Source organism: Danio aesculapii, chromosome 4, assembly GCF_903798145.1.
Source record: "Danio aesculapii chromosome 4, fDanAes4.1, whole genome shotgun sequence".
Lineage (NCBI taxonomy): Eukaryota > Metazoa > Chordata > Actinopteri > Cypriniformes > Danionidae > Danio > Danio aesculapii.
The window spans coordinates 9,352,240-9,377,966 of record NC_079438.1 but is presented as its reverse complement, the minus strand read 5'-3'; the positions used below and the strand labels follow the sequence as shown (position 1 = coordinate 9,377,966).

General features: G+C 39.3%; 14 non-coding genes and 1 pseudogene across 14 annotated transcripts in view; 9 read left to right on the top strand and 6 right to left on the bottom strand.

The window, feature by feature from the left end:
- Positions 1-17, bottom strand: part of trnas-uga (transfer RNA serine (anticodon UGA)) — an 82-nt gene extending 65 nt beyond the window's left edge. The window contains exon 1 of the tRNA in view: positions 1-17. This exon is cut by the window's left edge and continues 65 nt beyond it. This is a non-coding gene — a tRNA (tRNA-Ser).
- Positions 18-145: 128 nt separating this feature from the next.
- trnah-gug (transfer RNA histidin (anticodon GUG)) lies at positions 146-217 on the bottom strand. The gene has a single exon. It is a non-coding gene; the product is annotated as a tRNA-His (tRNA).
- Positions 218-361: 144 nt separating this feature from the next.
- Positions 362-443, bottom strand: trnas-cga (transfer RNA serine (anticodon CGA)). Its single transcript has one exon. It is a non-coding gene; the product is annotated as a tRNA-Ser (tRNA).
- Positions 444-6,433: 5,990 nt separating this feature from the next.
- On the bottom strand, positions 6,434-6,552 carry LOC130223589 (5S ribosomal RNA). Its single transcript, XR_008836716.1, has one exon. It is a non-coding gene; the product is annotated as a 5S ribosomal RNA (ribosomal RNA).
- A 1,505-nt stretch (positions 6,553-8,057) lies between these two features.
- On the top strand, positions 8,058-8,129 carry trnaq-cug (transfer RNA glutamine (anticodon CUG)). The gene has a single exon. It is a non-coding gene; the product is annotated as a tRNA-Gln (tRNA).
- A 109-nt stretch (positions 8,130-8,238) lies between these two features.
- Positions 8,239-8,312, top strand: trnai-aau (transfer RNA isoleucine (anticodon AAU)). The gene has a single exon. It is a non-coding gene; the product is annotated as a tRNA-Ile (tRNA).
- Positions 8,313-8,391: 79 nt separating this feature from the next.
- trnaf-gaa (transfer RNA phenylalanine (anticodon GAA)) lies at positions 8,392-8,464 on the top strand. The gene has a single exon. It is a non-coding gene; the product is annotated as a tRNA-Phe (tRNA).
- A 376-nt stretch (positions 8,465-8,840) lies between these two features.
- trnaa-agc (transfer RNA alanine (anticodon AGC)) lies at positions 8,841-8,913 on the bottom strand. The gene has a single exon. It is a non-coding gene; the product is annotated as a tRNA-Ala (tRNA).
- A 1,195-nt stretch (positions 8,914-10,108) lies between these two features.
- On the top strand, positions 10,109-10,180 carry trnaq-cug (transfer RNA glutamine (anticodon CUG)). The gene has a single exon. It is a non-coding gene; the product is annotated as a tRNA-Gln (tRNA).
- A 109-nt stretch (positions 10,181-10,289) lies between these two features.
- trnai-aau (transfer RNA isoleucine (anticodon AAU)) lies at positions 10,290-10,363 on the top strand. Its single transcript has one exon. It is a non-coding gene; the product is annotated as a tRNA-Ile (tRNA).
- A 78-nt stretch (positions 10,364-10,441) lies between these two features.
- trnaf-gaa (transfer RNA phenylalanine (anticodon GAA)) lies at positions 10,442-10,514 on the top strand. Its single transcript has one exon. It is a non-coding gene; the product is annotated as a tRNA-Phe (tRNA).
- A 764-nt stretch (positions 10,515-11,278) lies between these two features.
- On the top strand, positions 11,279-11,350 carry trnaq-cug (transfer RNA glutamine (anticodon CUG)). Its single transcript has one exon. It is a non-coding gene; the product is annotated as a tRNA-Gln (tRNA).
- Positions 11,351-11,460: 110 nt separating this feature from the next.
- On the top strand, positions 11,461-11,534 carry trnai-aau (transfer RNA isoleucine (anticodon AAU)). Its single transcript has one exon. It is a non-coding gene; the product is annotated as a tRNA-Ile (tRNA).
- An 88-nt stretch (positions 11,535-11,622) lies between these two features.
- trnaf-gaa (transfer RNA phenylalanine (anticodon GAA)) lies at positions 11,623-11,695 on the top strand. Its single transcript has one exon. It is a non-coding gene; the product is annotated as a tRNA-Phe (tRNA).
- Positions 11,696-21,447: 9,752 nt separating this feature from the next.
- On the bottom strand, positions 21,448-25,308 carry LOC130222091 (gastrula zinc finger protein XlCGF57.1-like; annotated as a pseudogene).
- Between the last annotated feature and the right edge of the window lie 419 nt (positions 25,309-25,727).

Genomic DNA, 25,727 nt, shown 5'->3' with positions numbered 1-25,727 from the left:
CTCTCGGCCACGACTACGCATGGTGGTAGCCCGTTGACTTTTTCTGCTGAATTTGGGCAACATTGAACGCAGCACAGTTGGGGCAGAAATGGCCTGATGTTGTAAAAAGCGGCACAAGCATTGCTCGCAGTTAACAGGAACACGCTGCCGTGACCCGGATTCGAACCGGGGTTGCTGCGGCCACAACGCAGAGTACTGACCACTATACGATCACGGCACACCTCTTGCTCACCGATAAGCTCTGCAGCTACCTGGACACTAAGGGACACTGGTTTGTTTGCGAGATTCAGAGGAGGACAGCATTTCCGTTAGGGGGCAATGAGCAAAATAAGCAAGTGGACTTTGTGGAAATACCAACCGACGTAGTCGGCAGGGTTCGAACCTGCGCGGGGAGACCCCAATGGATTTCGAGTCCATCGCCTTAACCTCTCGGCCACGACTACGCATGGTGGCAGCCCGTTGACTTTTTCTGCTGAATGTGGGCAACATTGAACACAGCACAGTTGGGGCATAAATGGCCTGAGGTTGTAAAAAGCGGCACAAGCATTGCTTGCAGTTAACAGGAACACGCTGCCGTGACCCGGATTCGAACCGGGGTTGCTGCGGCCACAACGCAGAGTACTGACCACTATACGATTTTTTTTTTTTTTTTTTTTTTTTTTTTTATTAAAAATAATTTCAAATACAATAAAACAATACATTGAGTGACTTATCAAACATCAGAAATAAAAAAAATAATTTTATAAAATATATTCATTTGTATTTGTCCCACATCCAGGTAACACCATTCACATTCAGCTCTAACATTGCATTTTGTTCAACAAACATTTCTATAAATTCATCTTCATTGTTATTTAATAAAAAATATTCCCGTAACAACCTAAATGACGTTTCCATTTTGTTTTTAAATAATATCCATACATCTACTTTCCTTTTTTCAAATTTTGCAATATTCCTTCTTTGCCATATTACATTCTTTGCAATTATTATACATAAATTAAAAACAGTCATATTAAAACCGTTACCCTTGTAACCAAATAAAAACATTTTCTCCCATTCCTTTTGAGTCATGTTCTCATTATATTTATCTTTCAGCATAGATTTAATAATACGTTTGATCCTTTCCATAAACACACTCAATTCTTCACAGTGAAAAAACAAATGTAAAAAACCTTCTTCTTCATTTTTACAGACTTTACACATTGCATCTCTCTCAATCCCAATTTTACATAACCTCATTTCAGTTAAAATACAATTATGTCTCAATAAATAATTAAAATCTTCTAAAATTGGATCCATATATTTCGTTCCCACATTTTGCCATATTTCACTTTCATTTAAATCATCATATCTTTCTTTCCAATAATTGTTTGCAACTGGTTTTACAAAAGCCATTTCTCTAAAACACAAATAAAAATCTTTTACTTTACAGTCAATAAAAATCATGTTCTCTCCATTTTTCTTTTTAAAATACAAATCAGGCATGTCTCCATTTTCTCCCTTTTCGTTTTGTTCAATTCTTTCAACCCATTCATGTGGTATTGCTCTTTTTAAATCCTCAAACTGTTTTACAAGTGTTCCTTTCCCTACATTCACTTCATTGTCAGATAACATATCTTCAATTGCTTGTAATGGAAGATAGCCTTTTATCACCTCATAGAGCAGATCCTTTACTTGCCTAATTCCAGCTTGCCACCATTTTTTATAATATATTACATTTTCATCTTTCGTGTTATTCAGGTTTAAAAACAAAGGTTGTTCTAACAGTTGGTTTCTTCCTTTAGGTACAATCAGCATATTTTCTAAAAAGTTTCCCCAAGCTTCTAAAACCTCTTCATAAAATGCTGGTATACCTGTCCACATTTCTTTTTTTGTTTTCATACATAATACACTACATCCCTTATTTACTCCACCACATTTCTTTAAAAAGTAATCCATGACATTTTTCCACACTTCTTTACTCTTATCATCTACAAAACATTTGACCAATTTCACCCTTAATGTTTTCATCCTTAAAAGTGGGTCTAAAAGCCCAAGTCCCCCAACTTCTTTCCCTCCAATCAACGTGTCATAAGATATTTTTGCTCTTCCTTTTCCCCATAAGAAATCTAAAACACATTTTTTTAATCTTTTATAGTATTCACAAGGCAATGGGGTAACACTCAGCACATACCACATTTTTGAGAGCATTAGAGAATTAATCAATAAAACCTTTCCCTTCAATGTCAGGTTTCTCAATTTCCAATATCTCAATCTAATTTCAACCCCTTTTAAAACTCCCTCCCAATTAAAATGATCCGCTTTATTAAAATCCAAACCAACCCAAATGCCTAAAATCTTGATATGCTCATACTCTTCCTTAAAATGTATGTGCTGAGGTAAAACATCTGCCCTTCCAATCCTCATACACACACTCTTTTCAACATTAATCTTAGCTCCCGTCCCCTTACAATACCTATTTAAAATCCCCATTGCCTTTGTTACACTTTGAATGTCTTCAACCAACAAGGTAGTGTCATCTGCATACTGGTAAACTGGCTCATGTTCAGTTCTTTCTTCTATTTGTATTCCTTTTATTCCATTGACTGCTTTTATTGCTAGTCCCAACGGTTCAGCTACTAATGTGTACAGTAGTGCAGATAGTGGACATCCTTGTCTTATAGACCTTGTTGGTTGAAAACATTCCGTTAAAAAACCATTGCATTTAATACATGTTAAAATATTATAATAAAAAATGTTGATCCATTTCCTAAAATTCTCCCCAAATCCAAATTTTTTAATCACTTCAAACAAATAGTCATGTTCCACTCTATCAAATGCTTTCTCTAAATCCAAACTAATTAAATATCCACTCACATTTTTCTCCTGCATATACAATAATGTATCTCTTATATTTTGAACTGTGTCTAATATGTCCTTCCCCTTAACTCCATATGCCTGCGTGGTGCTAATAATTTTAGGTAAAACTTTCCTTAATCTGTTTGCTAAAACCTTTGCTAAAATTTTTAAATCTGTATTTAACATTGTTAAGGGCCTATAATTCTTCAGATCTAAAGGACTTCCTCTTCTTTTGTATATAATTTTAATCATTCCTATCTTCATTCTTTCACTTAATTCTTCTTTTTTAAAAACCTCATCATATACTTCTTTTAAAACAGGTACTATCATTTCTCTAAAATTTTTATTAAACTCATTGGTTAACCCATCTATGCCTGGACTTCTCTCCGTAGTTAACTGTCTTATTGCTTCATCAATTTCTACTTCAGTTATCCCTGCATCACAAAAAACTTTATCTTCATCTGAAACTTTTAGTTTTATTTGATTTAAGAGAAACAGTTGATCGTCTCTTGTAGTTCCTTGACTCTTAAACATATCTTCATAGAAATTTTTAACAGTTATTAAAATTTCCTCAGTTCCTTGTTTTAATTCTCCATTTTTATCCAACACCTCTTTCATTAAGTCTGCTTTCTGTCTATTCTTTTCTAAGTTAAAGAAGAATTTTGTACTTCGATCTCCTTCAACAGTGTACTTTGCTTTGCTTCTAATTATAGCCCCTCTGCATTTTTCATTTTCCATCTCTTTCAGTTGTTCTTGTAAATATATTATTTTCCCAATATCTTCATTTTGATCTGTTTGCAGTCTTTTTATTTCGTCTTCTAATTCCTTTCTTATTTTCATTTCTTTATTATTTTTAACTCTTTTTACAATTTGACAATATTTTATTGAACATTTTTTCATGTCTAACTTCATATTGTCCCACCATATTCTTTTATCTTCTCTATACATTCTGTCCAATTTACTGTTTGCAATTATTTGTGTAATTTTTTCTTTGTATGTCTCATGTTTTAAAATTGTTGCGTTCAAAATCCATACACCTAATCCCCTTTCAACTTTTGCACAATCTAATTTCACACAAAAAAACGAATGATCACTAAAACTGACTTTTTTATAAAATAAACTTTTGATAAAATCCTTCATTTCTACATTACATAACATATAATCAATCCTACTTAACTTCAGCTCATGTAAAACCAGTTGCATTCTTGAAAATTCCCTCTTTGTCTTGTTTTTCTCTCTCCACACATCTATTAAATTGCATTCTGTCATCATTTTCAGTAGCTCCTCTCTCCCCTTGTCTTTTCTATATACCATCTTACTCCCCAGATCTAATTCTGTAAAAACAGTATTAAAATCTCCAATTACAATAACATTCTGCCATTTTTTTACATTTATACTAACGTTTTTAAAGAAGTTCACTTTTTCATTTTCTTCATTGGGTGCATGAATATTATAAATGATGAAATGATCTTCTCCTTTTTCTAATTTCATCGCCATGCTTTTCCCAACTCCATCCTCAAATATGACTTTTTCTTTTTCATATGTACCTCTTTTTATTAAAATCGCTACTCCACAACCCAGTTTATCCTCTCCATTGTTAAAATATATTTGACCATCCCATTTACTTTGAACCATTTTAACACTTTCATTTTTCCAATTTGTTTCTTGCAAAACAATCACATCAGCTTCTTTACATAACACCAACATTTTTTCAAATTGCTCCACATTCAATAAACCTCTTGCATTCCACGATAAAATGTTAAAAAACATGATAAAAGATATTAAAATATTAAAACCAACCATTATTTTTAGTCTCCTCCTCTACCTCTGCATACCCACTTTTTTTCACTCAACCAACAGCCCCTTCCATAAAAAGAAACACACATTAAAATCATGTTAAAATAGATAAAATGGTTAAAAAACATTATTTCTCATCATCTTCTTCCAGTCCTCTTAATACTTCATACCTATTAACGTTTTTTACTCGCACCTTTGTCATCATCTTTTTTCTTGCACTGTCCACATTTGGTTTTACCTTTATTGTTCTTCTTCTTATTAGTCCTCTTTCCACTTTGTTCTTCTCTACATAATCTGTCCTTTGTTCTTCATCACTTCCCATTCCTTCAGCTTGATCAGTCTTACTTTGTTCATTGTTATCCACCATATTTAAAAAGTTTTTAAAACTGTCAGTTATTTCCATTTGTGTCCACTGTTCTTGTTCTGATGTCTGTTTTTCTTCTTCATCATCCCTTATAATGTTTGTTTCCTCCTCCATTACCTTTGTTGTTGATTCTTCTCCTTTCTTGTTTCTTTCATGCACCTGTCCGTCTACTTGTTCTGCTCCCCCTCCTTCCTCTCCTTCCATCCAACATTCACACTTGTTTAAAAAATTTTTACATTCTGGGCATTTGACAGTATTACAATTCCTTGCAAAGTGTCCCTTTTCTTCGCATTTGTAGCACTTAAAATCTGGGCAATCCATTAGCAAGTGTTCAGGGCTCATGCACAGCCTACAGGTCTTCACTTGATGGCTGTGCATTACCCTGAAGTACTGCGGCCCTTCTGCTGTTTCCAGCTTTGTGCTATATGGCAATGATGCCACCTCCTTAGGGAATCTCACTTTTAGGAACCTTGTTCCGTCCTCAATGTCAGTGCCAGTGTAAACCCTTCTTTTTATTTTTGATATGGGATAAACTCCCCATCCTTCTAATTTTTCTAAAATTTCTCTATCATCAAGATAGACGGGCAGGTGCATGAAAGAAACAACATAATCCCTGTTTTGCAGCTTTTTGATTTCACAGTTCACTCCCTTAATCAACAGTCCATCAAGCAATTCCTCACATGTTTCTTCCTTCTCCATAGTTAGCTCAAACTCTTTTCCTTGCCTTGGTCTCAAAGCCAGAATTTTCCCTTGACCACACTTGTCTGTCACTGCTTTAATGATGTCCACAGCTCTTACCTCATTGACTTCTTCTGTGTTCACTATTACTGTTGCTTCTTTTAAATACTTTCTTCCACCAAGTTGGTTTTTCCTTTGTCCAGCTCGTTGTTTGTTGTCCAGTCCATTGTCGTTAACCATTCTTGTTCCTCCGTCCAGTCCAGTTTCATTTGCCATGAGAGTCTCTGCATCCAGTCCAGTTTCGTTTGCCAAAAATCCGTCCATTTTATGCCCAGGAAAGTGCAAAAAAAACAAAAACAACAAACCACCCTCCAGTCAGCGGGATGCTGCTGTCAGGTGGTTTAAAAAACAAAAACACAAAATCAAACTCTAATTCAGTCCACAAAAACAAACACAAAACAAAAATACTAAAATAGAGGAGAGCCTTTCTCTCCAAACTGCAGCCGATCACTTCCTGTATCGCTCACTAGTGTCCTCTAGTGTTGCCAGGGTGGTATGGCCGTAAGCGAGAGCAGTCGTCAAGAGTTGGCTATTTAAAAACAGGTGCAGTACCAGGAGCCGAGAGCAACTCAGCTTGCCTGGACACAGCAGCCACAGAAACAATGCCCTTGTCACCTCAATTGTTTCCCTGTATTTTTTTTTTTTTTTTCAATTAATGTATTCATTTTTTTTTTTGGCAAATGAAGGAATTCAAAAAGCTTACAGCACCTGGTATTCCCAGGCGGTCTCCCATCCAAGTACTAACCAGGCCCAACCCTGTTTAGCTTCCGAGTTCTGATGAGATCAGGCATTGCCAGGGTGGTATGGCCGTAAGCGAGAGCAGTCGTCAAGAGTTGGCTATTTAAAAACAGGTGCAGTACCAGGAGCCGAGAGCAACTCAGCTTGCCTGGACACAGCAGCCACAGAAACAATGCCCTTGTCACCTCAATTGTTTCCCTGTATTTTTTTTTTTTCAATTAATGTATTCATTTTTTTTTTGGCAAATGAAGGAATTCAAAAAGCTTACAGCACCTGGTATTCCCAGGCGGTCTCCCATCCAAGTACTAACCAGGCCCAACCCTGCTTTGCTTCCAAGTTCAGATGAGATCAGGCATGCTTTTTTTTTTTCTTTTTTTTTCATTAAAAATAATTTTCAAATACAATAAAACAATACATTGAGTGACTTTTCAAACATCAAAAATAAAATAACAAAATAATTATATAAAATACATTCATTTGTATTTGTCCCACATCCAGGTAACACCATTAGTCGTCAAATTGCCTAGAATGGCGTGCTTTTCTTTTAAAGGCCCTACCTAGTAATGCTCCAGTAAATGTGTGAGGAGCCCTGCATCATCGCTGAATCAATGCACATTGGCCTTGCCTTGGATGGACCTTCTGCTACTTTCCTGCAAGGCCAGTTTTTTAATTCATCATCTTCATCTCGGGCAGCAGCTCTACACCATCTTGAGGTTCCATAATGTAATGGATAGCACTCTGCATCCAGCGATCTAAATTCAAATCTAGATGGGACCTGTTTTTTTTTTTGCCAGCACCGCACAAAAAAGCTAAAATAGCGTTCTATTCCCTTGAAGGCCAGAGAATAACAGTTACTATGGGTTTTCTAGGACCCTCAAGTCCAGCTGCTTCACCCTCAAGTCCACCTGCTTCCATTTGACAAAAACGCTATCTTTCTCCCAGGTGGTCACATCGCTTCTGGTGATGATTCCTATGGGCTAATCGACAGCACTCTGCTATATATTTAGTGCTTTGATTTCCCACTGCGGACGCGCCATCGAATAAAAGAAAACTGTGACTTGATAGGGCTTCTGAAGGATTGCAATGATTAGTACTACACAGAACCGGCAAAGCTGACGTAAGGAAATTTGCTCTAAACCCTCCAGGTGCAACCAGCTTTGCAATAAAAGCCAGTGTGAAAGGCATGAAAACATAAGTGGAGAATGCGGGCATCGATCCCGCTACCTCTCGCATGCTAAGCGAGTGCTCTATCATTTGAGCTAATTCCCCTTTTCACAAGCCAAATTGAACATTTTAGACGTGGTCAAAAAAGAAAAAATAAGATCACATCTGTTCTGTGGTGGCTTCTTTGCCCTGCCTGCCATTTAGTTGCAAATTGCCTAGAATAGCGTGCTTTTCTTTTGAAGGACCTACCTAGTAATGCTCCAGTAAATGTGTGAGGAGCCCTGCATGCCGAATGACGAGTTACTCAGAAATCAATGCACATTGGCCTTGCCTTGGATGGACCTTCTGCTACTTTCCTGCAAGGCCATTTTTTCAATTCATCATCTTCATGTCGGGCAGCAGCTCTGTGTCATCTTAAGGTTCCATGGTGTAATGGTTAGCACTCTGGACTCTGAATCCAGCGATCCGAGTTCAAATCTCGGTGGGACCTGTTTTTATTTTGCCAGCACTGCACAAAAAAAGTTAAAATAGCATGCTGTTCCCTTGAAGGCCAAAGAATGACACTAACTCTGGTTTTTCCAGCACACTGGTAAGAAAACGGCCGGTTAGCTCAGTTGGTTAGAGCATGGTGCTAATAACGCCAAGGTCGCGGGTTCGATACCCGTACTGGCCAAACTTTTACTCTCAGATGCACTTAAGGGCTCAGCTTGGTCTCACAGACATCCCTGCTGCAGGAAAGCTGTGTCATGACAGCCGAAATAGCTCAGTTGGGAGAGCGTTAGACTGAAGATCTAAAGGTCCCTGGTTCGATCCCGGGTTTCGGCAAAGCAATGTTGTTGTTCTGTTTTGGGCACAGGGTCAGTTGAATGAAAGTCACCCAAAAAGCCTCACCGCTTCACCCTTAAGTCCACCTGCCTCCTTTGACCAAAACGCTATCTTTCTCCCAGGTGGTCACATCGCTTCTGGTGATGATTCCTATGGCCTAATCGACAGCACTCTGCTATATATTTAGTGCTTTGATTTCCCACTGCGGACGCGCCATCAAATAAAAGAAAACTGTGACTTGATAGGGCTTCTGAAGGATTGCAATGATTAGTACTACACAGAACCGGCAAAGCTGACGTAAGGAAATTTGCTCTAAACCCTCCAGGTGCAACCAGCTTTGCAATAAAAGCCAGTGTGAAAGGCATGAAAACATAAGTGGAGAATGCGGGCATCGATCCCGCTACCTCTCGCATGCTAAGCGAGCGCTCTACCATTTGAGCTAATTCCCCATTTCACAAGCCAAATTGAACATTTTAGACGTGGTCAAAAAAGAAAAAATAAGATCACATCTGTTCAGTGGTGGCTTCTTTGCACTGCCTGCCATTTAGTCGTCAAATTGCCTAGAATAGCGTGCTTTTCTTTTGAAGGACCTACCTAGTAATGCTCCAGTAAATGTGTGAGGAGCCCTGCATGCCGAATGACGAGTTACTCAGAAATTTACATTTTACATTTACATTTAGTCATTTAGCAGACGCTTTTATCCAAAGCGACTTACAAATGAGGACAAGGAAGCAATTTACACAACTATAAGAGCAGCAGTGAACAAGCGCTATAGACAAGTTTCAGGCGTGTAAAAGTCTAAGAAGCAAAACATTAGTAGAATTTTTTTTTTTTTTTTTTTTTTAATAGAGAGAGAGAGAGAAAGAGGGCTCAGTTAGTGGTATAGCCAGAGAGGCAATTGCAGATTAGGAGGAAAAGTGGAGACTAAACAGTTGCGTTTTTAGTCGTTTCTTGAAGACAGCAAGTGACTCGGTTGTTCTGATGTAGTTAGGGAGTTCATTCCACCAACTGGGCAGATTGAATGTGAGAGTTCGGGAAAGTGATTTCTTCCCTCTTTGGGATGGAACAACGAGGCGACGTTCATTCACAGAACGCAAGTTTCTGGAGGGCACATATATCTGCAGAAGTGAGAGCAGATACGAAGGAGCACAGCTAGAGGTCACTTTGTAAGCAAACATCAGAGCTTTGAATTTGATGCGGGCAGCAACTGGAAGCCAGTGCAAACGGGTGAGTAGTGGAGTGACATGTGCTCTTTTGGGTTCATCAAAGACCACTCGTGCTGCTGCGTTCTGAAGCAGCTGAAGAGGTTTGATAGAACTAGCTGGTAGCCCGGCTAGCAGAGAGTTGCAATAGTCCAGTTTGGAGAGGACAAGAGCTTGAACAATGAGTTGAGCTGTATGTTCAGATAGGAAGGGTCGGACCTTTCTGATGTTGTAGAGTGCGAATCTGCAAGATCGGGCAGTTCTAGAAATGTGGTCAGAGAAGTTCAGTTGGTCATCAATCGTAACTCCAAGGCTTTTTACCATTTTGGATGAAATCAATGCACATTGGCCTTGCCTTGGATGGACCTTCTGCTACTTTCCTGCAAGGCCATTTTTTCAATTCATCATCTTCATGTCGGGCAGCAGCTCTGTGTCATCTTAAGGTTCCATGGTGTAATGGTTAGCACTCTGGACTCTGAATCCAGCGATCCGAGTTCAAATCTCGGTGGGACCTGTTTTTATTTTGCCAGCACTGCACAAAAAAAGTTAAAATAGCATGCTGTTCCCTTGAAGGCCAAAGAATGACACTAACTCTGGTTTTTCCAGCACACTGGTAAGAAAACGGCCGGTTAGCTCAGTTGGTTAGAGCGTGGTGCTAATAACGCCAAGGTCGCGGGTTCGATACCCGTACTGGCCAAATTTTACTCTCAGATGCACTTAAGGGCTCAGCTTGGTCTCACAGACATCCCTGCTGCAGGAAAGCTGTGTCATGACAGCCGAAATAGCTCAGTTGGGAGAGCGTTAGACTGAAGATCTAAAGGTCCCTGGTTCGATCCCGGGTTTCGGCAATGTTGTTGTTCTGGTTTTAGGCACAGGGTCAGTTGAATGAAAGTCACCCAAAAAGCCTCACCGCTTCACCCTTAAGTCCACCTGCCTCCATTTGACCAAAACGCTATCTTTCTCCCAGGTGGTCACATCGCTTCTGGTGATGATTCCTATGGCCTAATCGACAGCACTCTGCTATATATTTAGTGCTTTGATTTCCCACTGCGGACGCGCCATCGAATAAAAGAAAACTGTGACTTGATAGGGCTTCTGAAGGATTGCAATGATTAGTACTATACAGAACCGGCAAAGCTGACGTAAGGAAATTCGCTCTAAACCCTCCAGGTGCAACCAGCTTTGCAATAAAAGCCAGTGTGAAAGGCATGAAAACACAAGTGGAGAATGCGGGCATCGATCCAGCTACCTCTCTCATGCATGCTAAGCGACCGTTCTACCATTTAAGCTAATTCCCCTTTTCACAATCAAAATTGAACATTTTAGACGTGGTCGAAAAAGAAAAAATAAGATCACATCTGTTCTGCGGTGGCTTCTTTGCCCTGCCTGCCATTTAGTCGTCAAATTGCCTAGAATGGCGTGCTTTTCTTTTGAAGGCCCTACTTAGTAATGCTCCAGTAAATGTGTGAGGAGCCCTGCATGCCGAATGACGAGTTACTCAGAAATCAATGCACATTGGCCTTGCCTTGGATGGACCTTCCGCTACTTTCCTGCAAGGCCAGTTTTTTAATTCATCATCTTCATCTCGGGCAGCAGCTCTATATCATCTAAAGGTTCCATGGTGTAATGGTTAGCACTCTGGACTCTGAATCCAGTGATCCGAGTTCAAGTCTCGGTGGGACCTGTTTTTATTTTGCCAGCACCGCACAAAAAAAAGTTAAAATAGCATGCTGTTCCCTTGAAGGCCAAAGAATGACACTAACTCTGGGCTTTCCAGCACACTGGTAAGAAAACGGCCGGTTAGCTCAGTTGGTTAGAGCGTGGTGCTAATAACGCCAAGGTCGCAGGTTCGATACCCGTACTGGCCAAATTTTTACTCTCTTATGCCTCACATGCACTTAAGGGCTCAGCTTGGTCTCACAGACATCCCTGCTGCAGGAAAGCTGTGTCATGGCAGCCGAAATAGCTCAGTTGGGAGAGCGTTAGACTGAAGATCTAAAGGTCCCTCGTTCGATCCCGGGTTTCGGCAAAGCAATGTTGTTGTTCTGTTTTTGGGCACAGGGTCAGTTGAATGAAAGTCACCCAAAAAGCGTAGCCGCTTCACCCTTAAGTCCACCTGCTTCCATTTGACCAAAACGCTATCTTTCTCCCAGGTGGTCACATCGCTTCTGGTGATGATTCATATGGCCTAATCGACAGCACTCTGCTATATATTTAGTGCTTTGATTTCCCACTGCGGACGCGCCATCGAATAAAAGAAAACTGTGACTTGATAGGGCTTCTGAAGGATTGCAATGATTAGTACTATACAGAACCGGCAAAGCTGACGTAAGGAAATTCGCTCTAAACCCTCCAGGTGCAACCAGCTTTGCAATAAAAGCCAGTGTGAAAGGCATGAAAACAGAAGTGGATAATGAGGGCATCGATCCAGCTACCTCTCTCATGCATGCTAAGCGACCGTTCTACCATTTAAGCTAATTCCCCTTTTCACAATCAAAATTGAACATTTTAGACGTGGTCGAAAAAGAAAAAATAAGATCACATCTGTTCTGTGGTGGCTTCTTTGCCCTGCCTGCCATTTAGTCGTCAAATTGCCTAGAATGGCATGCTTTTCTTTTGAAGGCCCTACCTAGTAATGCTCCAGTAAATGTGTGAGGAGCCCTGCAAGCCGAATGACGAGTTACTCAGAAATCAATGCACATTGGCCTTGCCTTGGATGGACCTTCTGCTACTTTCCTGCAAGGCCAGTTTTTTAATTCATCATCTTCATCTCGGGCAGCAGCTCTACACCATCTTGAGGTTCCATAATGTAATGGATAGCACTCTGCATCCAGCGATCTAAATTCAAATCTAGATGGGACCTGTTTTTTTTTTTTGCCAGTACCGCACAAAAAAGCTAAAATAGCGTTCTATTCCCTTGAAGGCCAGAGAATAACAGTTACTATGGGTTTTCTAGGACCCTCAAGTCCAGCTGCTTCACCCTCAAGTCCACCTGCTTCCATTTGACCAAAACGCTATCTTTCTCCCAGGTGGTCACATTGCTTCTGGTGATGATTCCTATGGGCTAATCGACAGCACTCTGCTATATATTTAGTGCTTTGATTTCCCACTGCGGACGCGCCATCGAATAAAAGAAAACTGTGACTTGATAGGGCTTCTGAAGGATTGCAATGATTAGTACTACACAGAACCGGCAAAGCTGACGTAAGGAAATTCGCTCTAAACCCTCCAGGTGCAACCAGCTTTGCAATAAAAGCCACTGTGAAAGGCATGAAAACACAAGTGGAGAATGCGGGCATCGATCCCGCTACCTCTCGCTTGCGCCTGCAGCATCCCGTCTACAGAGCCAAAGTAAGCCCAAAGTAAGCCCACATGAGCCAATCACGTCTCACCTCGGTGGCTTACTTTTGACCAATCGCGTTTGTCTTTGTGCTGACGTCATTTCGACCAATCGCGTTTCACTTCAGTGGCTTACTTTTGACCAATCGCATTTCTTTTTGCTGTGATGTATTTTTGACCAATCGCGTTTTTCCTCGATGGCTTACTTTTGACCAATCACACAACACTTTTATTATAATCGTCATCTTTGAATCAGGTAAGCCAGATGTAACACTACTTTATTATTAGTTTATTATACTGTGTGTATTTCTGTTAAATGATGTTACAATCGACAGCAAGGTAACGTTATAGCAGATGTTTTCTACATAACTTGTAAAACGGTAATGTTTCCCATGATAAATACAGAGCAAAATGTCGCTAGTGATCAGAAAAGGTGGAATCATCGCCATTTGGTCAAATGATGAAACAAAATGTTCTGACATTTGTTTAGAAAAATAATGCCCCCATTCGACCTAGCAATATTGGGCCCTATTATCGCTGTGTACACTCTAAAAAGTTAACGTTACTGTATTTAAATGTACAGTTACAGTTACTTATAATGTAAATGCATTAAATACAGAGTTAAAGTTTTTTCTTAAACATTTAATTTAGCAAATAATTCTATACTTTTAAAATAATTCTATTTTAAGTAAAACGACTGCACAAACTTTAAAAACATTTGAGTTTAACACTTGTTCATGACAATATATGATATATATTTAGTAATTAGATTGTATTGTATTTCATAAATCTATTGTAAAAATATTAAAAGCATATATTGTATTTTGTTTATTTTATTACTTGTGTTTTCAGATATATTACACAACAGAATAGTTATATTAAATAGCTGAAGTACAAACATTTTATTTATAAAATAGTCATAATGTAAAGACTTAAGAGTTTAATGTGTATTTTATTACTTAATGTTTTAATTTCTGTTGTTTCTCATTTATTTATATGAATTTTAAGTTGTACTACCATGCATATATTAGGCATATCTATAGAAAATTCACCAGAAGTATATTTACTACTGCAATAATATGGATTATGTCTACATTGTTAAATTATTGTTTCAGACTTAATGTAAATGTATCTTTCTAAATGCTCTAGGTAATGATCTCTCTAATGTTTTTTTTTTTTTTTCAGAAAAAATGTACGCATACTCGATTTTCCGCCGCCAATCAGCGACATCAAGCAGACTCCTCTTGGGGCCATCTGCAGAGGCAGAGCGCCTTGTAAGCAGGGAGTCTGTAAGGGCCAAACCCAAGAAAGAGGTGCTGGCAGAGGCCACTGCTTTTGTCAGCAGCAATGGTGGAGACCCCAGTGACCAGTTTTTAGTTCTGGCTCACTGCAAGATTCAGTTTGGCAAGTACCAGGGCCAAAGATTTAGATGGCTCCTAGAGCATGCTCTGGGGTATGCGGTGTACCTGGTGCTTAGCATTTCTGATGAGAAGCTGCAGACAACACCCTTGTCAGAAAACAAACACCTGTTTCTTCAGTACACTTCCTCCATCAGGGAGATTGCAGAAGAAGTAGAGAAGTACCAGAGGAAACAGGAAATGCAAGCAGAAGCCAGGGCAAAAGGAGATACAGGGTGCTTGATGGTGGAGTTTGGTGACTTTAAGGGCCGGTCCATGAAAGATGTGTTTGAGGACCAGAACAAGGAGGCTCAAGCCCTAATCAGGTACCTGGTTAAGGCAGATGCCAGGCCAAAAACCAACATGGCACTTTTCAAGACGTATGTCCTGAAAAGACTGGCTTCTGCTGCTGCCTCTGCATCTCCACCTGCAGCATCCAGTGTCTCTGCACCTTCACCTGCAGCATCCAGTGTCCCTGCTCCTCCACCTGCAGCCATCCAAACAGGTGTACAGCAGACTGCCACTGTGAAATCGCTGTTGGCACGGGGCAAGCACTTGTCTCCTTCACAGCTGGCAAAAAAACTGATGTCACCTGTTAAACCCTGTAAGTAGGAGAGTGAATACTGAGCATGATACAGAATTATTCCAACATCAGTTATATATGTGTTTATTTATTGTTATGTCAAACTTTCTGTTTCCAGATACAAAACTGCAGTACCTCCTCCTACAGCAGAACCCCCAGCCAAACGTATGGCCCAAAGGCAGCTTTTTACTACTGGTAAGTAAGCACCATCGTATTGTACATTTGGCTGTGTGTATTTTTCACAGTAATATTTTTAAGATTTATGCTCCAGGCACTTCCAGATCCACTGCTGAAGATGATGAAGAACTGGTGTTTGCTGCATCACAATGTGAAGCACAGCTCTTTGCAGGTGTGGCACACGACACAAATGAAAATGTTATAAGAATATTTTGTGAAAACACACTAAGTATTTTTTTTTTTACAAAAAATAATGAATCAAATTTTTATCTACAGTACAGAGTTGTCACATCATGCCTCAAGCGGGATGCATTCTTTGAGTGCACTTCTTCAAAACCTTAAGGATGTTCAAAGGTTTCAATGTATTTATTTGCGTTTCCGAACTAATCATTATTAAACATTCATCCATTAAAACATTCAAAATTAAAACTCTCCCCTTCAAAGTTAAAGACATTAACTTCCAAAACCTCAGCCTTCTTTCAATCCCTCCTAACATTTCCTCCCACATAGTTGCTTCTGCTTTCTTTTCATCCCTCCCAACTACAATGCCTAAAATTTTAATTTCATCCATTTCCTTGAACGTAAAATGTCCAGATAAATCCTCAGTTCCTCCAAATCTCAAATATACTGTTTTATCTTCGTTTATTTTAGCTCCTGAACCCTTGCAAAAATGTTGTACCGTTTCCATTGCTTGCTTTACACTTGCCAGATCTTGTAGTATTAATGTAGTATCGTCAGCATATTGAAATATTTTATTCACTCCCCCCTCTACCTCTATTCCTTTTATTCGTTCCTCGTGCTTCACAGCTAATCCCAGTGGTTCTGCAACTAAGGCATATAAAAGTGCACATAACCCTGTCTGATTGATCTTGTTATTTTAAAACAGTCCGTTAAAAAACCATTGCATTTTATCCTGGTTATAGCTCCTCTATATAAAATCTGAACCCACTTTATAAAATTTTCCCCAAAACCAAAACTCTTTAGCACTCCAAATAAAAAGTCATGCTCGACTCTATCAAAAGCTTTCTCGAAGTCCAGACTAATTAAAAAACCATCTTTCTTCTTATCATTTATATATCTTACTGTGTCTTTAATACTCATAGTTGTGTCAGCAATGTCTCGTCCTTTTATACTATATGCTTGGTTTGTTTTGATTATGCTTGGCATCACTTCCTTTAGTCTGTTAGCTAAAACATTTGCTAAAATCTTCAAATCAGTATTGAGCATTGTTATGGGTCTATATTTTTTAAATCTACTTTATCCCCCTTTCCTTTGTATATCTCCTTCATTAAGCCCATCCCCATTCTTTTATTTACCCCACCATTCTCAAAAATCTCATCATATACTTCCTTTAAAATACTAGATAAAATATCTTTAAAAACAATATAAATTTCACTTCCCAACCCATCAATTCCTGGACTTTTCTTTTTGTTCAATCCACTAATTGCTCTTTTTATTTCTTCTTCTCTTACCTCTTCACACATTCTCACATTCTCTTTTTTCCTCTTCTTCTACTCTTGATTTGATTAGCTTTAGCAATTCCCTTTTTTCTTTTTCCTTTACTCCCTCTGTGCAAAACAATTTCTCATAATATGATCTTATTTCTTCCAAAATCTCCTCATTTTCTTCTACTATGTTCCCATTTCTGCTCCTTATTTCTTTAATCATTTCAGCCTTCCCTCTTGTCTTCTCTAGATCAAAGAAAAATTTAGTGCACTTTTCCCCCTCCACTGTAAATTTGGCTTTGCTTCTTAATCTTGCACCTTCAAATTTCTCCTCCTCCATTTCTTTCAGTCTTCCTTCCAGTTCTTTTATCTTTTGTATATCTTTTCCATTCTCATTTTTCAATTCGTTTTCTAGTTTTTCTTTCAGCTCCTTTTCCTTATATTTTTTACAATTTTGTAATTGTCTACAGTATTTTATTGTAAACTTTTTAACTAAATGTTTCACATTCTCCCACCACATTCTTTTGTCCTCATTATACATTTCATTCCATTTTTCCTCTTGAATAATTAGCTTTATACTCAAAACATAGTCTTCATTCTTTAAAACCGCTGTGTTTAAAACCCATACCCCTGGCCCTCTTTTCACATTACTCCAGTCTAGATTCATAAACATTGGCTTATGGTCACTCAGACTTGTTTCTTCATATTTGATCTTGCTTATAAACCCTTCAACATTTCTTGTGCATAAAATAAAATCAATTCTTGTTTGACAAAAAAAATTCCCCACTAACTGTCTTCTTGAGTACTCTTTTGTCTGTTGTAAACTGTTAAGGAGGGTTGGTAATGGAGGTGGGTGCTTGGTGAAGGAATGTAAAGGGAATACTGGAAGAGGGGTAATGAGTAGGGAGAGGAAGAGCGTTAGGACTCGTAGAGAAAGACTGGGTAGAAATAAGCTGGTTTGAAGAGTGAGGGAGGTTGAAAGGGAGAGAGAATTGAGGAGGATTAAGGGTGGAAGGGATGGCTGGAAGAGTAGGGCTGGAGTTTTCACTGGAATGTGGAGCTGGAGGCAAAGGGAGGGGGGTGGGAAGTCCGAGAGTGGCGTCATAATCCGGTGGATTGTCCATGTTTTGGAATGTTATGGTAGGTGCAGTTTGTCCAGTTCCATGGAATTGCTTTTTATTGTTTTTCTTGGTTGCTTTCTTTAATGCTCCGGAGAGATTTTGTGCATGCAGGGCTGTGGTGGGTTGAGTATAGGGGGTGTGGTGGCAGTGTGGTGATGAGATGGATTCATAGAGTTTTGGTAGTTTCATTTTATTGCAGCTGCTGGGGATGGAGATTCTGGCGTTTATAAGGGTCTGGCGGCATTTGTTCACAGTCAACTTGTTGAAATTGAGGGATGATGATCTTCCGGAGGCGTATGAAGAAACTAGAAAAGGTGGGTTGCGATTTTGAGTGATGGGGGATGGGGATTGTATGCAGCATTGAGTCCTTGCTGAAGAAGAGAGGATAGGCCTTCGGCCTCTTATTGGAGCCTCTGTATCGAGTCGGCTTCTAGGCTGAGCTTGGTGTTGTTGAACCGGAGCTAGTGTTTCTATGAGAGCGGAGATTTCGTTACTGTCCATGTTGCTGTTGATGATGTGAGAGTAGTTTTGATGCTGCTGTTTTGTCATTTCCACTGTTGTTGTTGTTGTTGATTTGTTGTAGTCAGATGATGGTAGTAGAATTGTTGATGGGTTCTAGAGAGATGTTGAATTTTAGAAGCTTGTGAAGGAGCTGAAGCAGTCCTGTCAAGCTTTCTTCGGAAAACGAAGATAAGGTAGTTATTTTTTTTTGCTAGGCTTCTTATAGTGAGTTTGGATTATTCTGATTGGCAAACTAATAATTGCAGATGAGAGACCAGCTGCGGTCAATCATATCACGTGCTCCTCTCGAAATTAGTTTGTGAAACTTAACTAAATGTAGGCTGCCATTCAGACTTTATTGTTGATATCAAGAATTCAATTGTTAATTTTATCAACTAAATTGCTACTAGTAAAAATTGATTTGTCCTCCACACACTTCTCCTCCACTGTTACATCCTCTCCTCCCTCAAGCATATACGGTTCTCACTTCTTGATGTAAATAGTGCAGCAGAAACACTCTGCTCCACTTTAACATCCTGCTTAGGTGAGATCAGTCCTGTCTCCACCAGACCAATGCACCCTACTCCCTGGCTGTCAGATGGTCTGATAATGGTTAGTGTTAGGGCATGTTCTGAGATAACCTAGAGCAGCACCCAGGGCAAAAGAGAGAGCATGGCACAAATCAAAAGCCTTTACTGACCTCAGCAGGTTCCAAACCCAGCTGGTATCATTAGCCTCCCAACTCCATTCGACCAAAACTCCATACTACCATAACAAAATTACCAGCACTTCAGACATCCGCAAACTTTTCAGGACATTTTAAACCCTGCTCTGTCCTCCTCCACCAACTCCTTATCAGCTGGCCTCTTTCTTTACACAAACAAAACACTCAAATTAGCAGTCTATTTCTCACCAAATCCAACCTAAATCTCCATTAAACAACACCCTCTGAAGAAAAATTCACTCTCTCCCTTCACTCCACACTGGCACATTCCCAAACACTTTTAAGCAGGTGTAATAGAAGCCAGCTAGTGAAGTGCTGTGCAGGTAAACCTTATTTCTCTGACCTCTAAAGGTGCTCTGGTGACAGACGCTAGGGGCCATGGTCTTTAGCCTCTTTGTTAGAGCAACTGCCATGCAGAAGGTAGCCGGTTCGATACCAGCTCGGAGCAGGTTGGGTGGTATAGGGCCTGCAGGGTTACACAGGCCTGGGTAACCTCACTGTTAAAAGAAAACATCACTCAACACCTCATTGGATGAAAAATACAGACCAGTCCCTCTCCTGATTATTGCCAAAACACTACAAAGGGCTATTTTCAACTAAATTTCCAAATGTTTAGCTCACATCAAACTGCCTGAAGGATATTGGCTTGGAAAAAAACATCACCAACTGCTTATTCATCTGCTTACATCACCTTCCCTGCAACTCTACACATTCAACACAATTTCTCAATCCAGCTGGGATCATCCACCACTACCCAATGTAGTTTGGTAAGAAATCTTGAAATCTGATTCTGGATGATCAGTTGTCCTTCAAAGAGGACATTGCTAATACAGCTCCATCATGCAGATCTGCACTTTTCAACATCAGAAAAATCTGACTCTTCTTAACAGATCATGCTGCACAACTTTTAGTGCAAACTCTTGTCACTTCAATGCTGGACCCCGACAGTGCTCTTCTAGCTGGATTCCCATCCTGCACCCCTAATCCTCTACAGATGCTCCAGAATGCTGCAACTCATCTGGTCTTCAATGAGTTCCATGTAACTCCTCTCTTTATCTCTCTGCATCGGTTACCGCTCAAGACTCGTATCAAATTCAAATCACTGGCACTGCACCCCCTACCTCCACCTACTGCTGAAGGTCTACAAGCCTGCAGGAGCCTCCAGTCTGGGAGTGAGCGCAGGCTATAAATCACTTTCCAAAACCTTTTCATTGACTGTTCCATGCTGGAGGAATGTCTTTTCATTCCCAACTAAATGTAAACGTATGATTCTCAGTCTCAAAAGTAATTTAAAAAAAAAAACTAAATAACATTAATCCATGTACAACACAATTCATTTACAAAATACAACTCATAAATTCAAAAGACAATTTGTGAATTAACAAAAATTGGATTTGTGAATTTAAGAGTTGTGTGCTACTTCAAAAAAATTCCAGAGACCTAAGGAGAACACTAAATGTTTCCCTCTGGGGCAGTGGCTTGCTTTGAATACTACATGTGTTTTTTGCAACCAGGTTAATCAATGGTTTTTAACCCTTATAGCAGATGAATCCTTCTGCATGTGTCTGAAATGTATGATGTCTGGTATTAAACAAAAGCTAGTGATATTTGCAATACATTGGTGTAAATTAAAAACTTGTACCAGAAACAGTATTTGCCTTGTAACATTTGATGTAAGATATTTACAAACTAACAAGATATTTTATTACATGAAATTACCAAGCAGTCTGTTAATGACATACCCTGAGCATAATGGTATGGGGCGTGGGCCCGCCCACCATAGCAACAGCTCATTGGAAGACAGTGTCATTGGGATTGACCAAACCAGGGAAAACACTAATAAAACAAATTAACAAACAAACCAAACTAGACTGGGCAAACTGGCAGGGCTCAGGACTGGAACAGACACACGACAAGGTAACATACGATGAGGAAACATACAATGATATACAATGATGAACTAGCACAGGACAGCAGACATGAGGAGAATATAAGCAGGAGTAAATTAACACACAAACAGATAGACAGACAGACAATAGATGGGAGAGCACATGACACAAAGAGACAACGCAAGCCATGTGCTCACATAAAACAAGACTAGAACACGCAGCCAATGAGAGAACTCATTAACCGTGTGTTTGTATGACAAGACAAACACAACACTGAAGCACACAACAAAAGCACGCAACCACAATGTAAACACAGAGCCACGTGCTTTGACAACAGACGCAAGACACGAGCACACAATAGGTGAAAACACCTTACCGTGCGCTCACACAAATGCAACGCGCATGTTTCATCTCAGCGCCAACCAAAACCGAAACCAACTAGACGGAGACGCTGAGAATAAAACAGCGCGATGCTGAAAGAACAAACACAGAGTACAAGAGCGCGTGTCCCAAGGACGCGCAGACCCTGCGCGCCCGCATCAAGTGGCCCGCTTGACCCGCTTATTGAGTCGCACCATAAAAGAGAGATGAGCCAACAAAATAGCCTGAATGCTAATTATTTATTATAAAATGTAACTCATAGAACAATCAATCAAAGCTACCAACAAATGTCTAGGGATAATAATGAAGACAAAGAACTTAGGATATAATCACAACAACACTTTAACTACATGATATATGTAATGCAAAACAAAACCATAAGGTTAGAGTCAATGAGATGACGGGACTCCTGAGTAGCCACAGTGTCCTGGGGTAGCTAGCACAACAACTTTTATATACCCATTGATAAGTAATGCAGGCATCCAATCAGTATTTACCACATACTCCAATCTGGAGTCTTGGGATCATCACAGTGTATTAATATTGTAAAACTTAATACCTGTCGCTCTGCCTAAATCATAAAGTATTCATCAAGTTTGTATTCTACTAAAACAAGTAAATGTGGTAAACTAGAAAGAATCTTGAACCTAAAAGTAAAGAAACTTTACTATTAAAAGATTCAACAGGACAATTTAATGGGCTTTCTAAACTTGAGGCCCTGGTATACTGCAAACTTACTGTCCTGGAGCTCCACCTACTTTCATGTGTGGTGTCTTCCTAGTGATTTGTTTCTCATTCAGGGAGTCAGACAGAGAACATCATCCAAAACAACACTAGCTATATGAATACACTGGAGAGTAAAGTACAGATGTATCCGCACCTGTACAATCACTTGCAAAGACATTTCAAGCTGCAGAGGTGCTGTTTGCCAGATGTTTATAAAACTGTTCTTCTCTCAGCCGCCACCACTGTATTTACAGTAAACGCGAGGACATGTTTACAACCCCACCTACTGCAGTGTAAGAGTGTTGGAAAACAGTATACCATCACTCAGCCTTTTCAAACATTATTCAGACATGTCACAGTGTGAACACTTGTACGGTCTCTCCAGTGTGAATCGCATGGTGCAGTTTTAATTTTGGAGCTGTAATAAAAGTCTTCTCACACTCAAGCACATATACTCTTTCACACCAGTGTGGATCTTCATGTGTTCGTTAAGGATTGCTGATCAGCTAAAACTCTTCCCACACTGAGTAAATGTGAATGGTTTCTCTCTAGTGTGGGTCTTTATGTGTTTATTAAGGTCTGAGGAGTTGCTGAATCTCTTTCCACACCGAAGCTGCGGTCACACTAGAGTTTGAGCATGCGAAATTCTGTTGTATGGCGCTGCGAAAAGGGTAGGGCTGTGCAATTAATCGAAAATCTGGTTTCGATTTCGGCTTCTACAGATTATGAAAAACAATTGATCGAGATAAACGATTAATGCATCTTATACCGCCCCCTTTCCAGTTGTACACATTTGTTGCTCTGCAAAGCTTAGTTCCACGTGAAAATGACTAAAAGCATGTACTGTATCTTTTGCAGCACGGGATGCGCATCATTCATTGATGTACGTTCGAATCATTCATGTTTTAAAAGCTCGAAAGAGCGCATGTTGTGTGTGTGTGCGCGCTTAGCCTCAGAGATGAGTAGAGCACACACACCTAAGGCCATATTAATGCGAGCGCTTTAATGGTCAAATACATGCACATTTTTGTCAGAGCGCGGTGTTAAGTGATTATTCATATTAACCCTCATTTGTGTAATAAACAAACAAGTTGAGAATCAAAAGACATGTGAAAGAGAAACTATATCAGAGCCGCACTATTCTTAAAGTGACAGTGCACAATATTTCTGATGCTGACTGTTTTTATCATTAATCAAACAACAAAAGGAGAAAATCCCTCACTGCTCTTGACTGAAGGACTTTTGTAGCTAAAGTATTTTTCTTACAGTTAAGATTCCTAAAGCACAGTTTGTTTCATATTTTTATTCTATTGTATTTATTTCCCTTTCTTTTTTTACAGGGAGGAAAATAACTGTGCATATATACAGTTAAAGTCAGAATTATTAGCCCTCCTGAAATATTAGCGACCCTTTCCCCCCTATTTCTGTTTAATGGAAAGACTTATTTTCAACCCATTTTTAAACATCATTGTATAACAGTAGTTTCTTCTCAGACAATCAAAATATATATTGCTTAAGGGAGCTAGAAATACTAAGCTATTAAAATAGATTTCAAAATATTTAAACCTGCTTTCACTCTAGCCGAAATAAAACAAATAAGTCTTTCTCCAGAAGAAAAAAATATTATAGGAAATATTGTGAAAAATTCCTCTGTTAAACATCATTTGGGAAATATTTATATAAACAAAAAAAAATTCACAGAAGGGCGAATAATTTTGACTTAACTGATAATTGTTTTGAATAATCGTGATATAAAATTATGACCAAAATGATCGTGCTTTTGATTTTACCCATAATCGAGCAGCCCTAGAAAAGGGGCGGGATTAAACAAGATGATTAGACATTAAAAAAAGTGAGCGATTGGTCTATATTTTACATTTCTGTCCAGAGAGGTCATGTTTTGATCTACGATTGGTCTTACACAGTCAAGTGATGTGATTTCACAGGTCAAAGTTCACCAAGCTTGAACTTTGCAATGCAGTGAACTGCAAAACACACAGACTTGCGTTTTCGGTCTGAGACATTCGCATGCGTATATATGTAAGTCTATGGGGAGAAAAGTCCATTGTGACCGCGGCTAAAGTGCAATTGAATGGTTTCTCTCCAGTGTGGATCCTCATATGTTTATTAAGGTGTGATGAGCAGTTAAAACTCTTCCGACACTGAGTGCATGTGAATGGTTTCTCTCCAGTGTGGATCCTCATGTGTTGATTAAGGGATGATGAGCGGCTGAAACTCTTTCCACACTGAGTGCATGTGAATGGTTTCTCTCCAGTGTGGATCCTCATGTGTTGATTAAGGGATGATGAACAGCTGAAACTCTTTCCACACTGAGTGCATGTGAATGGTTTCTCTCCAGTGTGGATCCTCATGTGTTGATTAAGGGATGATGAGCGGCTGAAACTCTTTCCACACTGAGTGCATGTGAATGGTTTCACTCCAGTGTGGATCCAAATGTGTTGATTAAGGGCTGATGATTGGTGGAAACTCTTGCCACACTGAGTGCATGTGAATGGTTTCTCTCCAGTGTGGATCCTCAGGTGAATCTTAAGATTGCATTTTCTTCCAAAACTCTTTCCACACTGAGTGCAAGTGAATGGTTTCTCTCCAGTGTGGATCCTCATGTGTTTATTAAGGGATGATGATTGGTTGAAACTCCTCTCACACTGAGTGCATGCAAATGGTTTCTCTCCAGTGTGGATCCTTATGTGTTTATTAAGGTTTGAGGAGTAGTTAAAACTCCTCTCACACTGAGTGCAAGTGAATGGTTTCTCTCCAGTGTGGATCCTCATGTGTTCATTAAGGTGTGATGATTGGCAGAAACTCTTCCCACACTGAGTGCATGTGAATGGTTCCTCTCCAATGTGGATCCTCATGTGTTGATTAAGGGATGATGATAGGCTGAAACTCTTCCCACATTGAGTGCACATGAATGGTTTCTCTCCAGTGTGGATCCTCATGTGGTGATCAAGGTGTGATGAGCGGCTGAAACTCTTCCCACACCGGGTGCAAGTGAATGGTTTCTCTCCATTGTGGCTCATCATGTGTAGATTAAGGGATGATGATTGGCTGAAACTCTTCCCACACTGAGTGCATGTGAATGGTTTCTCTCCAGTGTGGATCCTCGTGTGATTATTAAGGTGTGATGAGCAGCTGAAACTCTTTCCACACTGAGTGCAGGTGAAATGATTCTTGTCTCTCCTTTTCAAAATACCATCAGTCTGTAAATGAGTTTTTTCCTCAATTTTGACATGATGATCCTCTTCTTTACTCCCCTCATTCTCTTCAATTAGGTCTGAAATAAATAAATAAAACATTAGTTTTCATTAAGTCTTAAAATGTCTCATCAAAAGCTGAAAAGTGAAAAGACACTGGAAACATTGGCTACACACACTGTAATTTTGATGCACATTAAATGTAAAATAAATCAGATCATATTTTGTTTGGTCCATTAACATGTACAGATTAAATGCATTCATTGTTATTTATCTAGTGCTTTTACAATGTAAATTGTGTCAGAGCTGCTAAACATAGAAGTTATAGTAAATTGAAACTGTGTCAGTCCAGTTTTCAGAGTTTCTTACATAATTGATCATAAAAGTCCTTTTGGTCTTATTGATAAGACAGATTTAAACGCTGTAAATTGACTATTTTTATTCGTATATATTAATAATTTCAACAAAATGTTTTTCTAAAATTTGTTAAGCAGACAAGGTGTCATGTTAAACAGAGTAGACCATCGCTTTAGAACTCAGAATATAACTTTATTAAAGCATGC